This window comes from Cimex lectularius, unplaced genomic scaffold (genome assembly GCF_000648675.2).
Source record: "Cimex lectularius strain Harlan isolate CLEC.00 unplaced genomic scaffold, Clec_2.1 scaffold1, whole genome shotgun sequence".
NCBI classification, from domain to species: domain Eukaryota; kingdom Metazoa; phylum Arthropoda; class Insecta; order Hemiptera; family Cimicidae; genus Cimex; species Cimex lectularius.
Genome location: NW_019392813.1, coordinates 291,387 through 316,230, shown reverse-complemented (window position 1 = coordinate 316,230; position 24,844 = coordinate 291,387). Strand labels below are relative to the sequence as shown.

At 36.9% G+C, this 24,844-nt stretch overlaps 1 protein-coding gene and 1 non-coding gene across 3 annotated transcripts in view; both read left to right on the top strand.

Annotated features, from left to right (window-relative positions):
- Positions 1–24,844, top strand: part of LOC106670436 (band 3 anion transport protein) — a 239,046-nt gene that overhangs the window by 142,672 nt on the left and 71,530 nt on the right. The window lies entirely within an intron of this gene.
- Trnad-guc lies at positions 14,593–14,665 on the top strand. The gene has a single exon. It is a non-coding gene; the product is annotated as a tRNA-Asp (tRNA).

Here is a 24,844-nt window from a genome sequence, read left to right as displayed (position 1 = left end):
TATTTGTATTCGTTTGAGGTCGAGTATTGAAAACCGATAAAACCGAGGAGGGGAAATATTTCCCGTCTTGTATTGGCAAAGGACAAAACTTTTTCAAAAACTCGTGGAGAGGTAGATTTGTCACTTTTTTAAATAATAGTAATAATATTTTCTCTCCGCCCAGATGATATAGACGTTTATGTTAAAAAACATATGAAAAGTACATCAATGGCCAACTGAGGAGCTTGAGAGAAGAGAACTTGTGATCCTCTCTAGACTGCGAATAGGTCACATCAGGCTAATCCATAAAAGGCTTTTAATGGGCAACGACCTTCCAACTTGTCCTCAATGTATTCCAAGTGGAGAACGTTTCATTCTGACTGTTAAATATATTTTGATCGACTGTCGCACATTGCAACCCTTTAGGCAAAGGCTCATCCTTTCAATTTTTCGATCCAAAACTTTTTTTTTTTTTTTTAAAGAAATATCAAAAATAAACATTATATCTTAATAATTAATTAAGGTTTTTTAGTTGAGATAAAAAAGTCAATGGCATGAGCGGGATTCGAACCCACGATCTTCGGCTAGATATTCCGCTGCTCTACCACTTGAGCTATCGTAACCTCGATCCACTCGGACACTTACCTCTCATCTCAACCGCACCTTTTGAATTTAGATTTATTGAGAGGTTAGTGTCCGAGTGGATCGAGGTCAAGTGGTAGAGCAGCGGCGGATCCAGCCGAAGATCGTGGGTTCGAATCCCGCTCGTTCCATTGATTTTTTTATCTCAAACAAAAAACCTTAATTAATTGTAATATATAAATTGGTCAAGCAGACCACGTAATTAGTGAATTTAATAATAATAAGGAATCGTCTAAATTTAATGTTTCAATTATTCCGCTTTGTCTGGAATTAAATTACAAATATTACATACGATTAAAAATACAGATAAAAATCACATCTAATTTCCGTTGTTTGCAACTTTCTTATAAATAATAAATAAAATTAATTAAACAAAAGTCATTTTCGATTATAAGGGGCTATAGATAGGCAACCGGAAAGGCTCAACTGCTTCTCAGGTGGGGTTGTTTTCTATGAAGATAAAGCAGTGAAAAGAGGGTTAAATCTAAAATTGTGAAATTGAAGTTAAAAACATCGAAAAATAAAAAACTTCTGAAAGCTATGCTACCCTTGAGATAAACAGAAAAACGAATCTGTGAGAAAATTTATTTTCCACTCGATTTTGTAAAAAAAAAAAAAAACTGAAAACACTATAAACACTATAAATTTTCAGACATTTTGATTGGAACCACAGATACAATAAGATTTTAAAAGGTTTTTTTTATAGCATAAGTTAAACTTTCAGTTGATGTTGTTCTGCGAGTCGGTAAAAATATGCTGAACCGGCACTGGGTCCGTTTATACTCGCGGGTTTTGATGTTACTCAAACGATTTTCGGCTCCTTCTTCAGTGAGGAAAAAATCTTTAGCCCAAAAAATTTTTCTTTAGTTTTTCTATTTCGTTTAACACGCCATACTACCTTGATATTAAAGAATATTCAAGGAAAATTTAGACAAATTATAGAGGAAAAACAAGTAAAAATGGATTAAATTTATGTAAATTAATTATATTTTTTATTAAATAATAATTATATATTTCTTGTGTACATTTGCAATGCAGTGACCGGGTCGTTTTATAAATTAATTTTGTATTGATAACAAAATAGTTTGAGAACTTAGTTGCACCTCAAAAACCCCTGAATACATTTTTTTGTGTAAAACAAAAATTATATTTCTATCTCGAAATCTCTCCTTCCAAAAGACTCCAATATTTTTTTTAGAAAGATCACAAAAATAGTGATAATATCGAAACGACTCGATGAATCATATGAAAATTAGCAGAGGTTTGAATACATTTTGTTTATTTCATTCACATTTCTCTTACAAATAATGGCATAAAAGACCAAAAGTCATATAGAAAGAGGAAAACTCCAGCTTTTCAAAGGTTGTAATTCTATGGAGATTATATAAAAACCTGACATGAATTTTAAGTGAACCACCCACATATTTGTGGAAGAAAATTCCTCGGCTGACCCAGCCCAAAAATGTATATTTTTTGTTTGCTTCGTCCGTATTTAAAAACTTTACAGAGTGGTTAAAACGAATCCGAATTGTTTTGTTTAAATACAATATTTTCGCCTGCTTAAGAGAAGACCTGCTTTTGGTAAATGAAATTATTTATAACATATAAAAAGTTACTATTTTATATATTTAATTTCATTTAATGCAGTACTGTGTAGTATTTTTTTATCCTAGAAGAAAAAAAAGTCGACTGACATATAATAATTTTGAAATATTTGCACAATGGCAGAAAACAGTAAATAGCTTAAAATGATTTTTCTCGGCTTCCAGGGCCGTTTTGAAGCTGTATTGTAGTAATATTTCTGTTAATCAATATCAATCAGAATAGAAGAAGGGTTCTCACCCGTTTAAGAATAGGTCATGCGAGGTTGACAGACGGACACTTACTTTCGGGCCAAAGCCCGCGTATGTGTCCGGTATGCAGAGAAAAGATGTTCGATGTCCCACCTCATTGAAGAGTGCAATTCCTGGGCTCCTACAAGCGTGCAGGATTGCCACCCGACTTGAGAATTGTGCTTGAGCACGGCAGTGAGTATTGGGTCCCGTTTTTCGATTGGAAGAAACGGAGTTGTTCTTTTCTACATATAATAACAGATACGTGGGTTGTGTTGAGAGTGAATGTATTTATTAGCGCGAATGTGCGATGTGAGGATCGATGGCAAAATATCGACTCTCAATTAGGTTAATTGTATAAATGTGTAAAGGGTAATTTCTACATATAGTATCAGATATATGGCTTGTGTTGAGAGTGAATGTATTTATTAGCGCGAATGTGTGATGTGAGATGTTCGATGGCGAAATATCGACCCTCAATTAGGTTAGTTGTATAAATGTGTAAAGGGTAATTTCTACATATAGTAACAGATACGTGGCTTGTGTGGAGAGTGAATGTATATATTAGCGCGAATGTGCGATGTGAGAGGGTCTATGGCGAAATATCGACCCTCAATTAGGTTAGTTGTATAAATGTGTAAAGGGTAATTTCTACATATAGTAACAGATACGTGGCTTGTGTTGAGAGTGAATGTATTTATTAGCGCGAATGTGCGATGTGAGAGGGTCGATGGCGAAATATCGACCCTCAATTAGGTTAGTTGTACAAATTTGTAAAGGGTGATGTAGGAATATCGAGTACTACCACCAGCCTAATGGAATGAATGTATATGTTGGAACTCATACTTCTAGTCTGTAAGTCCTTATCAAAATTTTGTTAACAACGTTATTAATATATTTTCAAGTGGGTTTTTTATATCATGTGCATTGTTGGCTTACGAAGCCTTCGAAGTCCCGTCCTTGGAAGAAGCCGTTCACACTGTCCCACTTAAAGGTTAATATTAACTCTAGCGTTTTTTCTTTTCAAGATAGCCTCTTTGGTAAAATTCCATCTTGTTTGTTTTAAATCATTTTTTTATATTTCTTTAAGATTTCTTTAAATTTAGCGTAGAATGATGATATTAATCTTGATTTTACGCTGTTTGATAGTCCTGTTCACTTTGATTATTTAAGTTTAGGATGTAAATGAAAATTTATACATTCAGTACATGGTTTGTCTATTATCTCCATATACTTAATACACAAAAAAATGACCAATTGGACTGTATAAACATATAAATTAGAAACCCAACATTTTCTATGACTGGATAGACTTCGGTTAGTCAAATTTTTTTAAATTTTTTGTTGCTAGATTTTTTAATTTAGTTTAAAATTTAACGATCAATTATTTAAATAAAATCATTTAAAAAAGGCTTCGTGTAAATTTGGCTCTTTATTTTTAATATTTTTAATGGCAGTTTCATGTTCTGAGTTAAGCATTTTTTACAAATTATTCATTCATTTTTTAAAAGAAATTTAGCTTAGATTTTCCATAAAAATCGATAAGTTAACATTTAAAAAAAGGCGTTTTCATAATGCACTTTTCCCGGACTTTTTTTCCTTTGATACAATCGAATCTTTCTTTCATTTTAATTATTCAGAAATCGTGAGATGCGGTCTGGTGTGATGTAGGTTTCTGAAAAACATTTTCTTTATCTGCCAACGTTTCGATCTTTATTGAGATCATCTTCAGGGCCTGGGATTTACAAACATTGTTTACATTTAACAAATACATTTAGGATGTGGAAAAGTGAATTTATACAATGCAAAATATATTTTTTATGTTCAATCAAAGTACAAGAGAGTAAAAAACATATCTATGATTGCAAACCAAAGCAAAATCCTACAGCACTCGCTACCCATCATTTTGAACACCACACAATTTCGACTTCAAAACTCCGAAAATATTACATACAGAACAAAACAAACATAAACGTAATTTCTTAGAAATGGTTTATATCAACAGAGATAAACACAGCATCAATTACAGAACAGATACATGCAAACTCAATCGCAGCTACGCCAATATCATTAATCAAATTCAATGTAGATAACATACATCTATCATTACATTACATTCCACACATCAAATATTTTTCATAGTCTAATTTTCTAACAATTTAGCTTTCCTTTTCCTATTTATCCCTTTCTATATAATCCTGAAAGGATAATCTGGCCAAACCATTACCAACACATTGTTCCCCTTTGTCGGCTTATTTCACTTCAAAGAAGCAGACGCTTTACACAAAATTGTCTTTTATATACCGACTTCCTTCCCCACCCCTTCAAAACCAAACATATATAAACATGAAACAGCAAAATCTCACTGGNTGCCAACGTTTCGATCTTTATTGAGATCATCTTCAGGGCCTGGGATTTACAAACATTGTTTACATATTACAATTACATTTTGGATGTGGAACAGTGAATTTATACAATGCAAAATATATTTTATATATTCAATCAAAGTATTTCTACTCACTCAAAGTGCCCTGACGATGATCTGAATAAAGATCGAAACGTTGGCACGATAAAGAAAATGTTTTTCTGAAACCTACATAACACCAGACCGCATCTCACTGAATAATTATCGATTAACGGTCACTAATCGCCACACATTTCATTTTAATGATTGAGGTTTTCTGTTACCAGCGAGAAACGAAACTCCGATTATTGTATACCTTTTACTATTTTATTATTTATTGGTTGCATTTGGAAGTTCAGAAACGGAAGATTTGGGATAAGTTCACCGCCTTCTCCATGCCTTGATTACTTTTCATAATAAATAGTTAACGGTATCTTCATATTTATCTTCGAGCCTAATTGATTAATTAAAGGGATAACCGGTGAAGTAGGTCTCCTGCTAGCTGGCAGATCATCGGCAGATTACAGAGATCGATATTAAATATTAACAATATAATAATATTTTCCCACCCTGAGCTACTGACATAGGTCAATATTTTATTATGTGTTAAGGGGCCGAAATCCCTAGGAACTGGTTCTAAATATTTATCCAAGTACCAAATCAGGATCGATCTTCTTGACGTCCCTATCCTCGCTGGTTTGGTATGTCAGACGCCATCTTCAGCGTGTCCGTGTGATTCTGTTACGTCGATTCTCTTTTATGAAGTCGTAAGGAACAAGATGGTCGGTAACAATCAAAGTACAGGTTCATCACCCCGCAGACCACAAGACAAAAACAATCAGCTTCACATTACAAGTTACATGAGAAATAAATGAAGTGATAGAATTGAATTAAAACGCTTTATTTTTAATACTCGCAGATTTAGATCAGTTAGAGAGAAAGAGGGGAGAGAGAGAGAGAGAGAGAGAGAGAGAGAGAGAGAATAAGAATAAGTGAATGAGAGAAATAGAGAGAGAGTGAGTGAGTGAGTGTGCGAGTGAGAGAGAGGGAGGGAGAGAGAGAGAGGGGGAGTGTGTGATTGATTGATAGATGGATAGAGAAAGAGATAGAAAGAGAAAGAGTGAGACGAGGGAGAATGGAGGCAAAGAGAAAAAGAGTGAGAAAAAGGGAGGAACATAGTGACGGATAGATGGAGAGAAAGAAAAGAGAAAAAGGGAGCGAGAGCGAGAGAAAAGGTAAATAGAAATATGATAAATGATAAAAGAGAGAGAGAGAGAGAGAAAGTGAGAGAGAGAGAGAGTGAGAAAAAGGGAAGAAGATACTGACGGATAGATGGAGAGAAAGAAAAGAAAAAAAGGGAGCGAGAGCGAGAGAAAAGGTAAATAGAAATATGGTAAATGATAAAGAGGGAGAGAGAGGGGGGTGATTGATTGATAGATGGAGGGAGAAAGAGATAGAAAGAGAAAGAGTGAGACGAGGGAGAATGGAGGCAAAGAGAAAAAGAGTGAGAAAAAGGGAGGAAGATAGTGATGGATAGATGGAAAGAAAGAAAAGAGAAAAAGGGAGAGAGCGAGAGAAAAGGTAAATAGAAATATGTTAAATGATAAAAAGAGAGAGAAAGTGATAGAAAGGAAGAAGCAGAGGGGTATAGGTTAGAGAGATAGCTTTATTATTATTTATTATTGTTGGGGATGGATCGACAGAGTGAGAGAAAAGATAAACAGAAATATGGTAAATTATAGAGGGTGAGAGAGACTGTCTGATCTACTCCATCTGGAAATGCCTAAATTATATAATGATCCTAGGGCACAACCTTGATGGGTGTTCTACAGTATATAGAAGGAATCCAGCTCATCAACTTGCCAAAGAAGCGGTGGGACCTTGAGAGGAACAGAGCTAAAGTTGGATCAGGACGAATTTCAAAAGAAAAACTCAAGCACTGGACAAAAGCAGCAGGTATGAGACAAGCAAAGATTCGATTCTCAAGCAAGAATGCGAAGCAACTTCTTTCTCTTTCACCCGGCATTTCGCCTTGATCAAAGGCAAACTGAAGATGACAAAATGCTCTGAAACATTGGAGGAAACCTTACAATTGTTGGAGTTAAAAGCTCTGAGAAACCAACCCACGAGGAATCAACACCTCTTTACAATAAATTTTTTAAATCCTTGTCAATTTAAATTTCATGGGTTTTTCAGGTTTTCGAACCAAGAACCGTTATTGTGGCAAATAGTCGATCTAAACTATCAGCCACCGTGGTCTCCAATGTTGATGTATTAATATTTTAAGGTTTAAGTAGTTAAATTTCTATTAAATTAATCTTTCTATCGCTAACAGTTAAAGAGATATGAAAGAGTCTAGTTTGAAATATCACAATGACCTTTTTCTGCCTGACAGCCAAATGTTTTAAAGTCGTACCTGGTGAGTTTAGTTTTAACTATATCAATAACTAGACGGCATGAAGAAGATTTGTGGAATTCCAGGCGTCTTAGGATCGGGTCTCCTGATGATGAGGATGGCGGGGATGTTGGGGAATCTGGCTGAGGACTAGGTCAGGGCCGACGAAGGGGTGGGTGGTAGGTCAGTGCATATCGAGCTGGATTCTCTCCCAGTTCTCTCCCACCGCTCGCACACTCACCACCCCAAAAATGTGAGTACCTCGCCCCTCAGCATTCAACTCCCTTTCCATAGAAACTTTTAATAAAAACTTTTTTATATTATAAATTAAGCTTCTTCTCTTTTTTCATTTTTTTTTTGCTTGAAAGATTTTATTTTAAAAGAAAGTTTAAAATGAAATTAAAGTCTGATGGATCTTTTTTTTGTATTTTGTAGTGCGAGCCTTTAGTTTTAGAATTATTGAACGTTTTATTAAATTAAAATCGCTAAATGTTTTTAGCCTTTCATGATTGAATTTCAAAGCCTGAAGTGGCTTTCTTTCCAGGGGACTTAGCTAGATTCTACCTTGTTCCCTCTTCTTAACATCATTTGCATCTTAAGTAGAACTATTGCTCGTGATATTTTTACTTCTTTGACTTGCATCCCACGGAAACCTCGTCCTGATTTAAAAAACTCAAAGATTTCTTCAATTTAAAAAAAATTCATATTGATTCAGCCCAGCAACTCTAGAGTTTTATTGAGATTTTCAGACATTTGAGCAATTGTTTGATTTCATTTTCGCCTGTTTCTGCCCCACCGTTGATTTTCAAAGCGTTCTTTCCATTAGTCGAGATAAATAATACAATCGTAGAAAAATTACATGATGGTGACTTGTGACTATCGGCTCTCAGTGGGGCAAAAATAAATTTACTGTACGTACATGCCAAAGTTTCTTGACAAAATATTTTTTTAGCCGATAATATTCAAAGAAGAATAAAAACAGAACGTCCGAAACGAGAAATCCGTACTTACACAGGGCTTTTTGCATGAAAATTTGTTTTAGAGATAGATAAACTATAGGATAAACTACTCGTACGACAAAGTCCGTCAGGTTGTAGTAGCACCTCAAATGAAAAAATAAGTCCGTATGAAGCATGGTCAGATTGTCGAACCTTTCACACATTTTATGCTTTTTTCGTCCATCTACGGCTTTCGTCATAGATCTACTTGTAGCTTTTGAACTATTTGTATTTTAGCAAAAAAAAAAGCATTGAAAGGAGCGTTAAATTTCCTGTAAGAAGTCATCTTTTTAAAACTTTCAATTTAATTATTGGTAAAAAAACTATTAAATCATTCAAAAACTATTAAATTTAAAATTTGTACAAAAACAACAACAACAACACTTTCAACCTCGTTGGAAAAATTCACGGCTTGGCAAACTTCATAACAACTTCTTCGTTTAATAAACTATAGGTTACCGTTTTCTTTAATTACATCGAACCAAAATGCAGAAATTTTATGCTGAATGGGAAAAAAGTGTAAACGATGCGAAAAAATGGGACTGGGGTTAGTTAAAGTCTAGTAATTCAAATTTTTGCCCTGGGCAAAAATTATTTCTCAACTTTATCTTAATAAAAAAACCAAAAAAAAAAAAAGACAAATGAAACAAAACATAAAAAAGAGACTATAAACATAGCGAATAACCAAAGCAGAAAAATTGGACAAAATATCTATACTAAACACAGATAAAAGAAAAAAAGAACAATACACCTAATAAAAAAAAGCACAAAAAGAAAGAAAAATGAAACAAAACTCTTAAAAAAGAGATAATAAAAATAGTGAAAAAATGCAAAGAAAGCCGACAAATTACTTTGATTTTTTTTTTAAATTAGAAGTATTGCCCTTTTTTCTTTTATCTGTGTTTACAGTAGATATTTTCTTCAATTTGTTTGCTTTGGTTGTTCGCTATGTTTATTGTCTCTTTTTTTATATGTTTTGTTTCATTTTTCGTTTTTTTTGTTTGTTTGTTTTTTTATTAAGTTAAAGTTGGGAAATAAATTTTGCCCAGGGAAAAAATTTGAATTACTAGATTAAGTTAAATTAAGTAACCCCAATCCCCATTTTTCACACCGTCTCCACTTTTTTTCCAATTTAGCATCAAATTTCTGCATTTTGGTTCGATGTAATTATAGAAAATAGTAACCGATAGACAGTTTATTTTTTTTAATTCAAAGCAATTTGTCGGCTATTTTTGCATTTTTCACTGTTTTTATTGTCTCTTTTTTATCAGTTTTGTCTATTCTTTCTTTTTGTGGTTTTTTATTAGGTGAATTGTTCTTTTTGTCTTTCATCTGTGTTTACAGTAGATATTTTCTTCAATTTTTCTGCTTTGCTTGTTCAGTACGTTTGTTGTTTTGTTTGCTTTTTTTTTACATCGAATTTTTCTTAACATAATAAAACATAAAATGTTGAAAATCTGCGAAATGGTTTGAGTATCCGAACATAGTTCATACGATCTTTTTTGTTCCATTTGAGGTGTTGAAGCACCTGATGAGCCACGCTAGCGGTTCTGGGTTCGAATCCAGGCAGATCCCCTGACTTTTTTAAAAATTTATTATAGTATGAAAAATGTATTGTGAAGTGGTGTTTGCGTAGATAGAAAGCTCATTATTTTTTTGCACAAATATTCCAGTTTATTCCGTGAAAAAGCGCGTAAATTCTTATTCCTCTCTCATCTCGATAGCCACATGTAAATAAAATGTAATAATATAAATATAAAATTCATCAGGTCTCATTTCAAAAGTGAGTGTTGCTCAAAATAATTAATCTGGCCTTTTGATTATGTACGAAGATTACAAAATGTTGCACGTTATTTCCTTTTCTCGTTCAGTTTTGGACGATTAAGCCATGGATAATAAAAAATTATGAATAGAGGTAGTAAAGTCGTTTAAAAAAATTTATAATTACGTCCATGAAAAAGCTCACTTGGCTGTTCCTCCGAGTCTGAAACAAAATCCTTTTGAACCAAGATGAGCGAAATAGAAAAGATCCTTTCCTGCAAGAGCAGAAAATCATCGTGGACAGCAATAAACGGAAATATTTTTTTTAATTTCGTTTCTCCTATGTAATAAACTATTACCAAAATAATTTTCTTCTTTAGATCAGATAGAAAGGCCAAAAGAAATTAACGCAATTAATTTTGCCAAAATTTCGATGACTTATTTCACCTTCATCATAGCCAATATACATTAAAAATTTTAAAAGAAAACTTTTAATTTCTTTTTCCTAAAGCGTAGCCTTGACAGGCCTCATTTATAAGTATGTCGGGTTTACTGTAACATTTCTTAAAAATTCTATCGACTTTATACAGGTCCAGATGTTTAGATTTAAAGGCTGATTTTCCTTAGATGTCGCGTTTAACGCAAGAATAATGATAAGATCCTAAGTCCTCTTTCCTGAAGAATCAGGAGGAATGAGAGTTAACTGCAGTAAAATCCGAAGTATAACTAGAAAATGTTCGACTGCTACAAGGTTTTGAACTATTTTCTGCCGATTAGCATCTGCTACAATTAAAAAGATTAGCTGAAAGTGTTTGCCTCTATGTCTTTTCTTGATCTTCTGCGTAGTTCACACAAATGCTATTGGATTTTCTTCCATTAACTTAACTACTTAAAACCAGAGCTTAACGAGTGTTTTATTGCCCTTAACGTAATTACCTTTCCAGATCTATAAAATAGGGTCCCTGTCGTGCAAAATAAGCCCTGTGTCAACAAAAAAAACGCCTTCTGTCACCAACTTTTTTCTGTTTATTGTTATCTAAGGTGATAATACCTCATAAAATATTTCTATAATTTCAAAGAAATTACTACTTAAAACAAAAAACAACGATTAAAGAAAAACCTTCTCATTTAGCTTGTAGGAAGCAGCATAATCAAGGACCTTTGAGAGGAATAATCAAGAATGATAATTATTGACAACTGGTCAAATATGGGAATCAAACCTATTTGCAGTTTCAACACTGAGACTCTCAGCTTGGCAAAGCTCTATTACTTATATATAACTATATATAATATATAAGTAATAGGGTGAGCGACCAAGACTCGAGGGGTTAAATGTCTGGGTAGATTCGTACCCCATCCCTAAAAGGTCCAGGACTTGGTCGGTTCACGTGTCCTGCATAAATCTCTTGGACGCGTTCACAAACCCCAAGATTTTGGACCATCTCGGGCAGTGATTTGGTGATGTCCTCTCCTTCAAAGATTTCTAATCTAGACCTAGCATACCTATCACACTCTGCTAGGTAGTGCCTTGCCGTTTCTGATGATCTGGTAGAATACCCATTATGGAGAGGTGTCTTCTCAGTGGGCAGTGGCCCGTCAGCCTCCTAATTGACTTCCTTGAGTTAGAGAATTGCCATTTCGATTCTGCTGGTTTGATCACCGTAACAAACTCCTTTGATTGCCTGTGTCTGGGGGTTAAATTCCACTCCTTAAGGAATTGTTTCATGCCTCATTTATGAATACCCTCCTTCGCTGTGCTCATAGAGTGAGGTAATACCGGTTGTGGCCCGACAAATGCAGTATTTGAGCCTTCTTTGGCCAGGCTATCCGCCTCTTAATTGCCATAGTGTCCTTTATGCGCTGGTATCCGAATAGGGTTACCTTGTTCTCAAACCTGGAAGAGATCCTATTGATAAGATCTACAGTTTCCTCCACCAGTCGTGAGGTTGACAAATCTTTTTGTAATGACCTAAGACTAGCCTGACTGTCAGAAAAAATTCTTATATATTTTCCTTTGATCTGTAAACCATCTGTATAGCAGTCTATGTTATGTTGCGATGGTCATCATCCAAACTATAATTATAATCACAAGGGGTGACTACCTGAAAGTACTTTTTCCCCGAAGGGGTTTTAACCTTATCACTAACGCTTAATAATTGGCCGTTAACTTTACTCAATAGTTGTGAGATTTTCAATTGACCTATGTTATTGCACTTATGATTCCAGCTGCCCTCGCTAATTAATCTGTAGCAGGTGATTACTGCTCTGACCTTAACCTCAATGTGAAGTGGTGTGGTATTGGTTATGGGTGGGTGTAGTTGAAAATGCTCCTGTCATCATCAAACAGCCTAGTCTTTGAAATGACCATAATTTGTTAATATTTTCTTTATTTTCTAGACCTTTCCACCAAACTAAAGCTGCGAAAGATAATTAAGGTAGAATAATTGCAGTACATAGCCATTTAGCTACCCATGGTTTGAGGCCCCATGTTTTACCGACAATTCTCCTACATCGTACCATTGATATTGTGCCTTTCCTGTATATGTTATTAATATGACCTTTCCAATCAAGAGCTCTATTACTTTTGGGTTGGAAAATTAGTTTTGGACCTACAGAAGAGAAGCTGACTTTACCTGTTTTTGCCTTTCAGATATTTTAAACAATAAATTACAATTAATTTATGTTTTTAGTTGAGATAAAAAGTCAATGGCACGAGCAGGATTCGAATCCACGATCTTCGGCTTGATACGCCGCCGCTCTAAGCCTAAGTATCAAGCCGAAGATCGTGGGTTCGAATCCCGCTCTTGCCATTGTCTTTTTTATCTCAACTAAAAACCTTAATTAATTGTAATATATTAATTGGTCAAGCAGACCACGAAATTGGGGAATTAAACAATAAATTTTAACCCAACGGTTTTTTAAATTTATTTAAGAAAGTATCTTAAAAAGCCATACAGCAAAGTTCAACAAGCACCTAAGAGTATAAAATGAGCTCAATATCAAATATTTGATAGGATTTTTATATAAAACATATCATAATTCGATAAACCTCGTCTTCGGTCAAAACCTGAAGATGAAGGACGGGAAATGTTCAACCGTTGAAATTTTAAGATTAGCTGAAAGTGTTTGCCTCTATGTATGTTTTGATATGCTGTGTCGTTTACGCAATAGCTGCTGGGTTTTCTTCCATTGTATTCTCTACCTCCTCTATCTTTTACCATAATTATGATTTTCTTTTCTGCACACAAAGACACTGAAGATGGCGAAACGCATCTTACAGACCAGCCCAGCGAGGATGGGCATACGAAAATGATTGGTAACGACCAAATTACACCTTGATCACCCCGCAAACATCAGGAAGAAATGCCACAATTCCCAGATTATTTGGAGCTAAAAGCATACACATTTAATGCCTTTAGTGGCTGATCCCAAGTATGCAGATCCTGGCACCTTTCATTTTGTTTTTTATCAACTCCTGTGCATGGAATGCATTACCTAAAGTTGGGATAAAGTTCGCCAGTCCAAGGAGTATTGCCCTTATCCGTAAAAAAATATTGACCTATGTCAGTTCGAAAATATACTATTTCCAGTTCCTCAGGGATACTTTAAAAGATATTTATTTAAAATTTCAGTTCAATTTAACTTAATTATTCAGAAATCGTGAGATGCGATCAGGAAGAAGAAAGAATCACACTGGAAAATATTTTTAAAATATTTTACAACCCAGGCTACTAAGCAGAGGGTTTGCCAATAAGGATCAAATTAATGGCCCTAGGACATAAACTTGAGGTGTAGAAGAAAACCAGCAGGCTAACCAACTAGTCAAAAAAGGGGTAGCCTTGTCAACCGTGGATTACCGGAGGAACTTTGCCAAAGTTAGAGCAGGACAAATGGCTTGAGAAAGATAAACTTAAGCACAAGATAAAAGTATTCATAAATCTTTGAAAAAAAAAGTCATTAGAACTCCTTTTTCCCGGAAAAGTTATAGGTCTCTATTCTCGTCACTGCCCGCGTAACTACCGTTTAAGAAAACGGGCAAAGACGGAAATACGATCTGTCAAGAAAACCAGAGACCATCGGCATAGCCATTTCGGTGAGCAATTTCACTAGTAAAATGCGCAAAGAGGATCAAGGAAAATCTACACTTCAGTAACTTAATTATTCAGAAATCGTGAGATGCGGTCTGGGGTCTGGTGTGATGTAGGTTTCAGAAAAACATTTTCTTTATCGTGCCAACGTTTCGATCTTTATTGAGATCATCTTCAGGGCTCAAAGTGTTTGTCTTCTGTNGCGGCGTATCTAGCCGAAGATCGTGGGTTCGAATCCCGCTCGTGCCATTAACTTTTTTTCATCTCAACTAAAAACCTTAATTAATTGTAATGATTTAATTGGTCAAGCGGACCACGAAATTAGTGAATTTAAATAATTAATATGAAGTACATTTCACTAAAGCTCTCCGTGGCCATTTCAATTGTCGTCGAGAATCCAGTCCGATTACACGACATTTGAAAAATGGCAAAAAGGAGGGAAAATTCCAAAGGTGCGGTTGAGTTGGGAAGTTGGTGTCAGAGTGGGATCGAGGTCACGATAGCTCAAGTGGTAGAGCAGCGGCGTGTCAAGCCGAAGATCGTGGGTTCGAATCCCGCTCGTGCCATTAACTTTTTTATCTCAACTAAAAACCTTAATTAATTGTAATATATTAATTGGTCACGCGGACCACGAAATTAGTGAATTTAATAAACTAATTATTTTAATTGTTATTATTTTTATAGTAATTTAATAATATTAAGTATTTACTAGTATAATATTTATTTTTGTTATAAATTCCGCGTTTCGCACGTTCAAATTAAAAAAATCAGCTGCTAATTGGAACGTCGCGTTGGCGGAGGTATCAGCGGGTTCACTTTGGCAATTCATGTCGAGAGACGTGGTTGTAGAAGTCCTCAACCTGATGATGATCTATAAGGCTCGAAACCGGATCGTTGCAAAACAACTTACTGTGAGTAGGAACTATCTTTTTAAAAACGATTGATTTATCTGAATTTTCCGGCCTGCAAGTTGCAGACCTACATCACCGGTAATCTCTTCTCGTAACAGTTAAATATGAAGGTATAACGTTACGTATGAACCTTCTAATTAATAGAGTAATTAGTTAACGAAGCAACTTGGTTTCCATATTTGCTTTGAGGATACAACTTGGAGAAAATTGGATTTCACAAATTCATGTTGTTTGCCGAGTCAATTTATGAAATTATTTATGTTAGATGTTAAAGAATGGACGCAAATCGTATGGTTTATGAAAGGTAAAAAACAGCGATGGGGAATACGTGAAGATATCGATCTGAAGGTGGTCATCATAAATAAATGATAATCATGGTCATTAAGTCAGGGAAAAATAAGCGATTATCCGCACCGCCGGCAGTAATCCGAGGTAACAGCTCAACCCGATGGGATTTCGTCCTAATTCAATGCGACATTTCCGTTTATTTCTTCGCCACGGTTCGTTAGGTCGAAATGACCGTGAGACGAGTCATTTAGCAATTGCGCCCCCTTTGAGCGGGTCGTGAACTTTGAGACTTTGCACAGCCCCTCCCCCGGCGGACAATGTAAACCGATAAAGTCCCTCGCGGGTAAACACACCGGACCGACACGACCTTCGGGACTTTGTCCTCAGAAAAGGCCTGTGTGCTTTACGGCCACTGCCCACACTTTTTTCCTCTTTAAATAAAATTCCCAACCTCTATGAGGGAAACTTTTCTATTTACGACTTCTGTATCAGAACGTCCACTTTACTTGTAAAACAGGAGATCAGGAGTAGTTCTTTGGTTGTTAACTACTATTTTTGATCATCGTTTCTTTTTCGTATTTCATATCGACGCAGTACTATTGTTTTCGCATCTTCCTATGTTTTATAAAACTTATGTTGACAAAGCGGACCTTTAATACGTCCATAAACAACATTTCAAATGGTACAGTGCAAAATCTTATATTGTGCTAATCTATGCAAATATTCAGAGATCCCGAGCCAAAAAAAACTTTGTTTTGACCAACCAGAAAGCAAACTTGGAGCCACTGACCACCTGGCCGGGGTGTCTGTTAGACACATGCCAGGATTTGGTCATATAGGGGTTCGTCACCTTGAAGTCCTCAAGAAAAAGCTGAATATTATTTGCGTTGTAACGTCAAGTCTGCGGGGTGATTAACTTATAGCCTAGAAAGCCTAGTAATTATCTAGCAGAAGTACAGGCGCTGAAGTTGGCGCCATCAGACTAAAACAGCGAGGAAGCGGACGAGGATGACCGGAACAAATAAACTATATATATTCGTTCAGTTCAGACTTAAATGTTTGGTCTAATTTTATCACTGAAGATAACAAAAAGTTGAAACGCGACTATTGTCGGACCAGGATAAAGCCTGGCAATGGAAAGCAACTAGGATTTTCTGAAATCTAGATGAACAGAAAACACCATACATGACCTCTCTAGTTGGTCTATACGTTATTTTATTGCTAAATTTAGGGAAATCTTGAAAGCAAATACAGCTAGCATAGACGGACCAGGATGATCGGTAAAAACCAAACAGCATGCAATTATTTGTTCAATTATGACTTCGGCGGTTCATGTGTGTTCTATTTTTTATCGCTGAAGATGCCGAAAATCAAAGATGGGTCGGATAAATCAAAATAGTGAAGAGGCGGACCAGGATGGCCGGGAAACACCAAACTACATACATTTGTGCAATTGGCTTCAATTGGCTCTTTTAATCGTTCCATTTTTATCACTGAAGACGGCGTAAAGCCGGGATGGGTTTGGCAGACCGAAGGCAGGATAGGCGGACCAGGATGACCGGTAAAAACCAGGCTACATACATTTATTTGTTCAATTATGACCGGTGTTGGTGTGCGGTCTATTTTTATGACAAATGATGCCGAAAAGGCGAGATTGTCTGGCAGATCAAAACAGCGGGGATATGCGGACCAAGATGATCGGAAAACACCAAACCACGTTGTTCACTTTGGCTTCAGTAGTAGATTTATGAGTAATTTTAGCTCTGAAGATAACGACTTGCTGAAAGGTGTCTGGCTGACCAAAACAGTGAGGATAATTGAACCTGAATTATCCATAAACACCAAACTACATACGTTTATTTGTTTAATTAAGACTGTAGTGGTTCGTGTGCGTTATATTTTTATCACTGAAGATGCCGAAAAGGCGAGATTGTCTGGCACACCAAAACAGCGAGGATATGCGGACCAAGATGTTCGGAAAACGCCAAACTACATTCATTTATTTCTTCATTGAGGCCTGAGTGGTAGATCTGAGTTATGTTACCTCTGAAGATAACGACTTGCTCAAAGGTGTCTGGCTGGACAAAATAGTGAGGATAGTTGAACCTAAATTATCCAAAAACACCAACTGCATGTATTTATTTGTTCAATTATTACTTCAGTGGTTTTTATTTGTGATATTTTTATCACTGACGAAGCCGAAAAGGCGAGATTGTCTGGCAGATCAAAACAGCGGGGATATGCGGACCAAGATGATCGGAAAACACCAAACCACATTGTTCACTTTGGCTTCAATAGTAGATCTATGAGTAATTTTAGCTCTGAAGATAACGACTTGCTGAAAGGTGTCTGGCTGGCCAAAACAGCGAGGATGGGCGGACCAAGTTCATCGGAAAACACCAAACTACATTCATTTATTTCTTCATTGAGGCCTGAGTGGTAGATCTGAGTTATGTTACCTCTGAAGATAACGACTTTCTCAAAGGTGTCTGGCTGGCCAAAATAGTGAGGATAGTTGAACCTGAATTATCCAAAAACACCAAACTACATGTATTTATTTGTTCAATTATTACTTCAGTGGTTTTTATTTGTTATATTTGTATCACTGAAGATGCCGAAAAGGCGAGATTGTCTAGCAGATCAAAACAGCGTGGATATGCGGACCAAGATGTTCAGAAAACGCCAAACTACATTGTTCACTTTGGCTTCAGTAACGACTTGCTGAAAGGTGTCTGGCTGACCAAAACAGCGAGGATGGACGGACCAAGAAGTTCGGAAAACGCCAAACTACATGTATTTATTTGTTCAATTATTACTTCAGTGGTTTTTATTAGTTATATTTTTATCACTGACGAAGCCGAAAAGGCGAGATTGTCTGGCAGTCGCTGAAGAGGCGAACCAGAACAGGAAACCACCAAACTCAATTTACTTCTTTGTTCAGTCTTATCTGGTACTTGATCTATTTTATCTCTGAAGATGCCGATAATTCGAGACGGATCTGGGAGACGACACAGCGAGTATGATCGGAAAAGACAACACGCAGAACTGCTGAGTAAAATCTTCACTTTATTTTGCAAATCGGCAAAAAAAACCTTCAGTTTTATCTTACAATTAGATCTTTTTTCAAACTATCCAATTCGATAAATGCTTAATGAAGAAGAATCATCTCTAAATAATAGAATATTCAACGAAACCTAATTTGAAAACTGCGAAACACTGCTTGCGTCAGTATTTTAACTTATATAGTGTTTGTTATTAAAAGTAGTCGGCCAACATTGATTATTCATCGGAAAAAAACAAAAAAAAGCATAGTATTAACTTTTGGAATTTGATTTAAATATCATCTTGCTTCTATTGTATTCAAGGTCTGACTAGTAAGTTGTATTTAAATTTATTTTGTTCATTATAAAATGAATTTTTGTTGTAAAAGCTCTGAGCTGCAAATGCTGTTTACTTAACTTTTATCTTTAGGACTTTATTGGTGAACTTAATATGACTTATACCGGAGATATTCCCACTAAACATACCACCCTACTTGCATCCTTCGCCGATGATACGGTACTATCCTCCAATTCCGATCCTGCGGTTGCTTCGGAAGATCTGCAGGAACATATCTCATGTATAGCAGATTGGTGTAGACCAGGGGTGCTCAAACGGTCGATCGCGATCGACCAGTCGATCGCGAGTGCTTTTTGAGTAGATCTCGAGAAGAAAAAATTTTTTAATAAGTAGGTAGGTAACTAAACTACAAAAATGTATTACGTAATAAAATAACACTGCTTGCGGCAAAAGGTGGCTTTATCAAAGGAACGCGCGGCACTTGTCAAAGAAAAGCCGCGTTGTTTCTAGACTAGTAGACAGTACAGTCTAGTCTAGAAACAACGAGATGATGACACTCAGATTTTGAAAAACGAAAAATGGCTGACTGATTTGGCATTTTTGACTGACATCACAATGCACTTAAACACCGTTAACTTGGAGCTTCAAGGTAAAGGAAAAACTATTATTGAGATGATTAGCGCAGTAAACGCATTCAAAAGTAAATTGCAACTTATGATAGATCAACTGAAAAGAAAGGATCTGAAACATTTTCCGTCTTTGAAAGCAAGGATTCCTCAGTTGAATTATGATACGTATGAGGCTGAATTATCAAATATTTTGGGACAATTCGAAATGCGTTTTTATGATTGCAGTAAATTGGAAAATATAGCATCATTTATGAGTTATCCTTTTTCATGTAAAAACATTGAGGAATTAGCTACTGAAATAGCAAGTCAGTTTAATATGAACTCATGTTCTGTTGAAAATGAGTTGGTGCAGATTATATCAGATATACATCTCAAAGCTACAGCATCTGATACAAATTTCTGGTGTTTTATATCTGAAGATAAATATCCGAATGTAAGGCAAATCGCCCTTCAACTGACGGCATTTTTTGGGTCAACTTACTTGTGCGAGTCTGCATTTTCTGAAATGAAGATAATTAAGTCAAAATATCGCAATCGACTAACTGACGATCATATGTCATCATGCTTGCGATTAGCACTCAGTGGTTACGTACCATCTTATGAAAAGTATGCTGAGGACATGCAGTGCCACGCTTCAACATCCAAAGCCACTCCTTAGTTAAGTTTAACACCATATATAACTCTTTTGTTTTGTAACAACCAATAAACTCGCAATTTTGAATAACTATGAGTTTTTTCATTGATATTGTAGAGAAGAACCTAACTAAACCTAACCCAAACCTTGACTAAAATAATGTACCTATATTGTGCAGAAAGCTAATATCTATATATGCTACGGTACACCCTACCTAGGTAGGGTGTATCGTGTATGTACGACAACCCTGTATCACACACACTTGCAGCCTCTCAGAGTCGATCGTAAGTAGTCTAAAAATATTGAGGTAGATCGCCAGCAGTTCAAGTTTGAGCACCCCTGGTGTAGACGATGGAAAATGGAAGATAAAAGAAAGCAAGAGCGTCCATGTCACATTTACACTCCGAAGCAAACCTCCTCTCACTATATACTACAATAACGTCCCCATCCCCAAATCCGACTGCGTTCGCTACCTTGGGTTCCACCTAGATTCACGATTAACGTGGAATCAACATACACGACTGACACGACAAAACCTAAACAGACGGTATGGTCTACTGCACAGACTTATAGGACGACAGTCTAAACTATCGACAAAAAACAAACTTACAATTTACAAAACATTACTACAACCGATTTGGACGTACGGGATAGAACTGTGGGGAACCGCTAAACCTTCCAATATCCAGCGCCTCCAATCCTTTCAATCTAAAGTCCTCAGATCCATTATAAATGCTCCTTATTATGTCTCCAATGCTACCCTCCACAACGACCTTCAAATTCCTTATATCCAAAAATTTATTCCCCAAAAATTTACCAATTTTCACAAAAAAACTTTCCCACCATCCAAATAGTCTTGCCCAAGCCCTGTCCGATAGAACCCATCCCTACAACCCCATAAGGCGTCTTAAGAGGAAATGGCCCCGCGACCTCCTTTCCGATTGAACTGAAAAAAAAAAAAAAATAAAATAAAGTGAAGAGGGAGGATAGCACTGACTATTTTCTCCCCTCAATGTAAATAGTTGTACATATATATAGTTGTTCATGTATCCGCAAATTACATATTGTAAATAATAATTACAGATTGTAATAAAAAAAAAAAAAAAATATGACTAAGAGTCGTAAAATCGATTTTCAATTAGACCTGCCATTCATGGAGTTGTAGTTTAAACTAAGCATTTTTTAAACTTAAATGTAGGCACTGTTTTTCTAGTTATTTATTTTAAGTGACTGAACGATTTTGGATGATAGGATAAAGGATGTAGGCTTGTAATGCTCCGGTTTTCTATTTGTCCAAAGTTAGAATTAATTTCTGGCTGTCCTATTATGACGTTAAACCTTGTTTTCTCAACAGCCATCTCGAAGCTCTCGGGGAAAACTTTGTCAATCCATAAAACAAATTTGGGCAGAAACGAACCCCGAGACAACGTTGTTATTGCCGTAACCGGTTTTCGGGAAACGGAATTATCAGGGTGTTCTTTGCGATTGTAATATTGAAAGAGGAACAGGGCGAGTACGTGGTTGTCACCAGGGCGCCGTTTTCCAACGTGCGATATCAATCTTGGCCATCTCCATCCACCCGGTTTCCATTCAATTCAATGACGTTGTCTTCCATCTGGGCTGTGACGTTTCGTCATTGTTCCGTGGCATTCGACACGACGTTTGCCGCCTATTTCGGACTTGATTTTCAGTCGAAGTACGCCAAAAAAAAAATCAAGGTCAAAACTTCTGTACCAATCACGTTCTTGAAAAATAAAACATGAGAAAAGCCCCTGGAAACGTGTTCCGCTGCTCATCCTTCGCTTTTCCGGGAAGGAAAAACGGCCCAAAATAATACAGACACCGGGGAAAAGCGCGCCCTCTTTTTTTTATAGATGACGGATGTGTTATACAATGGGGGCCAATGCTTTTAACCAAATCTCATAAACTTTATACCGATGGATTATGTAATCTGTCTCACGACTGGTTTCTTCTCCTGTTTTAAGGGAGTAAAACGACTTGACGAATGAGCCTCTGGAACGTTGACGTCGATGTAGTCTCTATGTTTCTGGGTTTGTCGACATGTTGCTCAATAAAGCTTCACTGATGCAGGAGGATTCTTCATGAATGTTTTCCCTTATTTTGGTCAATCAAGTTCAATAATATTTACGAAATTTATGATTCGCAGTATACTATCTCATACTCTTTGAGAGCCATTCTCTTTTTAGACATCGAAGAGTTTATCAGGATAAGATCGATTCCTGATACACATCGAAGAAAGTGTGAATGGAGGTTAGTTTAGAGTTTTTTTACTGCTGGACCTAGCAACTTCATTTATAAAGGAACATTTTGGTCGTTATGATGGTGCGGTCGGAAACATAGAATTGAGGATTTGTGACTGTAGGGTCTGAATTCGGCGGAGTTAGAAAAGGTTTCTTTAATCTCCATAGTTTTATGCCGAGTGTCCATTTGTGTTGATTTGTATGGATTTTGTTATCGAGGGAGAGGTTAGATCTATTGTCTAGTTGTATTTTAATGATCAGTCGATTCAGTTTGATCCTTTTTAAGGATCGACGGTAGTTGTCTAGGCGCCAGAGGTGTTAGATGACGTTCAAGGTAGAAAGGGAGGTGAGGTGATATATTGGAGGATGCGACGGAGGATGATGGTTATGTTTTGGGACTTTATGGAAAGTAAGAAATACATCATGGTTATTCGATTATGAGGTATCCGACGAAAAACGGAAAAATCAGGGCAAAAAAATTAGTTCTTAATTATAGCATTACATCAGCTGCATACAAAAAGTTTGGTTTGTCAAAATTCAAAATTTTAAGTCACAATTATTTATTTTTTTTAGACAAAAATAAAAATTGTATACACAAGTAAAAATGTCTATGGTATACCAAGTAATCCGTTCGGCGGGGCCGAACCGTCCGGAGTACGCTAGAGCCGAAGTCGTGGCACCTTCGGAACCCATTTTGTCAAGGAAGAACGAAAAGATCCCATGGGATATCGCGACGATGGACCCCGGAAGCGGGAGAGCCACCAACGATGCGTTGTTGCAGTCGCAAATAGTCCCTCTGGACAATATCACTTTGAAAAATTGGTTTACACAACGAAACCGAGGTAGAGGGCAGCCCGAGTGGACTTTGCCACCGTTTGGACAAAGTTTTAAAAACCAAAATGAAACCATCCGATCTCTTTATCAAGGGACGAACGAAAATCTGACGGTCCAATGCCCCCTAGAAGATCAAGAGAGATTCGCTCAGGACATTTCCACCGAGATCGAATATTTCAATTCGACCGACGAAGCGTGCAGGGAATGCAAGGAATGGTTGTACAGGGACAGGAGTTCGAAAAAGGACAAACCGAAATCTCCAAAGGAGAGCCCGAGAGAGATGTTACGTCGTCTATTGCACGAAAAGGTTGAAAAGGGAAGGGGCGGCGATGACGTTAACAGGGACGTATCCAGCTACGACATGGTAAAATCGCGAAAACAAAAATTTTTTCAAAACCTAAACGAAGAGATTTTGGACATGATGAAGAAAGAGAAACTTCAATACTTAGAAAACATAGCGGCAAATAATAATCGATTAAAAGCCATCCGGGGAGGATCGCGTTTTGCTATGGGAACGGATCCGGAATGCGATTACCCGAGATGGGTCCGATATTTGTACAGATTGGACCAAAAGGAAATCGGACAGCACATCGTACAAGGCATGGGAGTCATGGATTGTCAGACGGACCCAAACTTCGAACAGAAGATGGCCGCGGTTCGAGGAGCTATCCTTTCAGGGCATTCTTACGGCCCTTCCGCGGCCCGCTCCGCACGCCCCATGCCGTCCATATATTTCGGAGCCAGGCCCGGAACCGGAGCAGGACCTGGAGCGGGAGGTCTAGCTATCCAGGAGCTCAGGAAATACCAGGGTTTATCTAAAAAGCAGTCGGCTGAGAACAGGCGGTTTTATGCCGAGCAGGAACGGTCTTACAACTCGCTCATGGAACGAGGCATCGTCGATTGCAAATTAATGAGGTACATCGATAAAAGTACCCTTCTGGACCTAGCCAAAATTAGACGTAACTCTAAAAACATATTTCCCGACACACATTCTTCAGTGGACGAATACAGCTTAGACATCGCGGAACGTTTTCTGTACTTCGAGAAGGAATTGATGAAGGATAAAGAGTACAAATTTGACATGCAGGACTACGATCCTTGGGGTTTTAACGAATCCAAGGAAGATGAGGAGGACGATCACAGTATTAAAAGTGAACACGACAGCGAAAAGGTTAAAGATAAAGGCAGCAGAACCGATTCCGAAACGAATGATCACATGAGCGATTTACTTAACGTTTCGACCCCGGCGCAACCCTACAGAAAATTCGACCTAGGGAAATTCATTCACAAAAAGGATAAAATCAAGAAAGTCGAGAAAAAATCCAAGTTGAGCTTTCCTTTCGACATAAACAGGGGTCTTCCGAAATTCCTGCCCAGCGAGCCCAACTACCCGACGAACAGGGATCAAGACGAATTCTGCATGCTGAGGTTCAGGGAGCTTCTTGACAACCGAGGCGACGACCACATCCCAACGGGTTGGCGATGTCGCTTACTCGCCAAAAGGCTTGTTAAAATGGACTGCAATAAATAAACCCACTCCATTTCTTAAACGGACCTATCTGTTTCTCATACCGGTTGACGGGTCTACACACGTCCATTGCTCGGAAATGACGGAAGAAAGTGCTTCAAGTCATCTCATTGCCGTCTCTCTTCATTGCCGGAATGAAGTCTTAGTCTTTTTTTCTAGTTTTTACACATATATTAACATATTTTTATGATCATGACCCGGTTTGTAGAATTCATTAAATAAATGCAGCAATTTTAATTTTGTGTTTATTAACCATACTCAAATGAAACTTTAGTGAGTTCTGGTGGCACTGACAAGGGCCGATGTTGTTGAATATGCGTC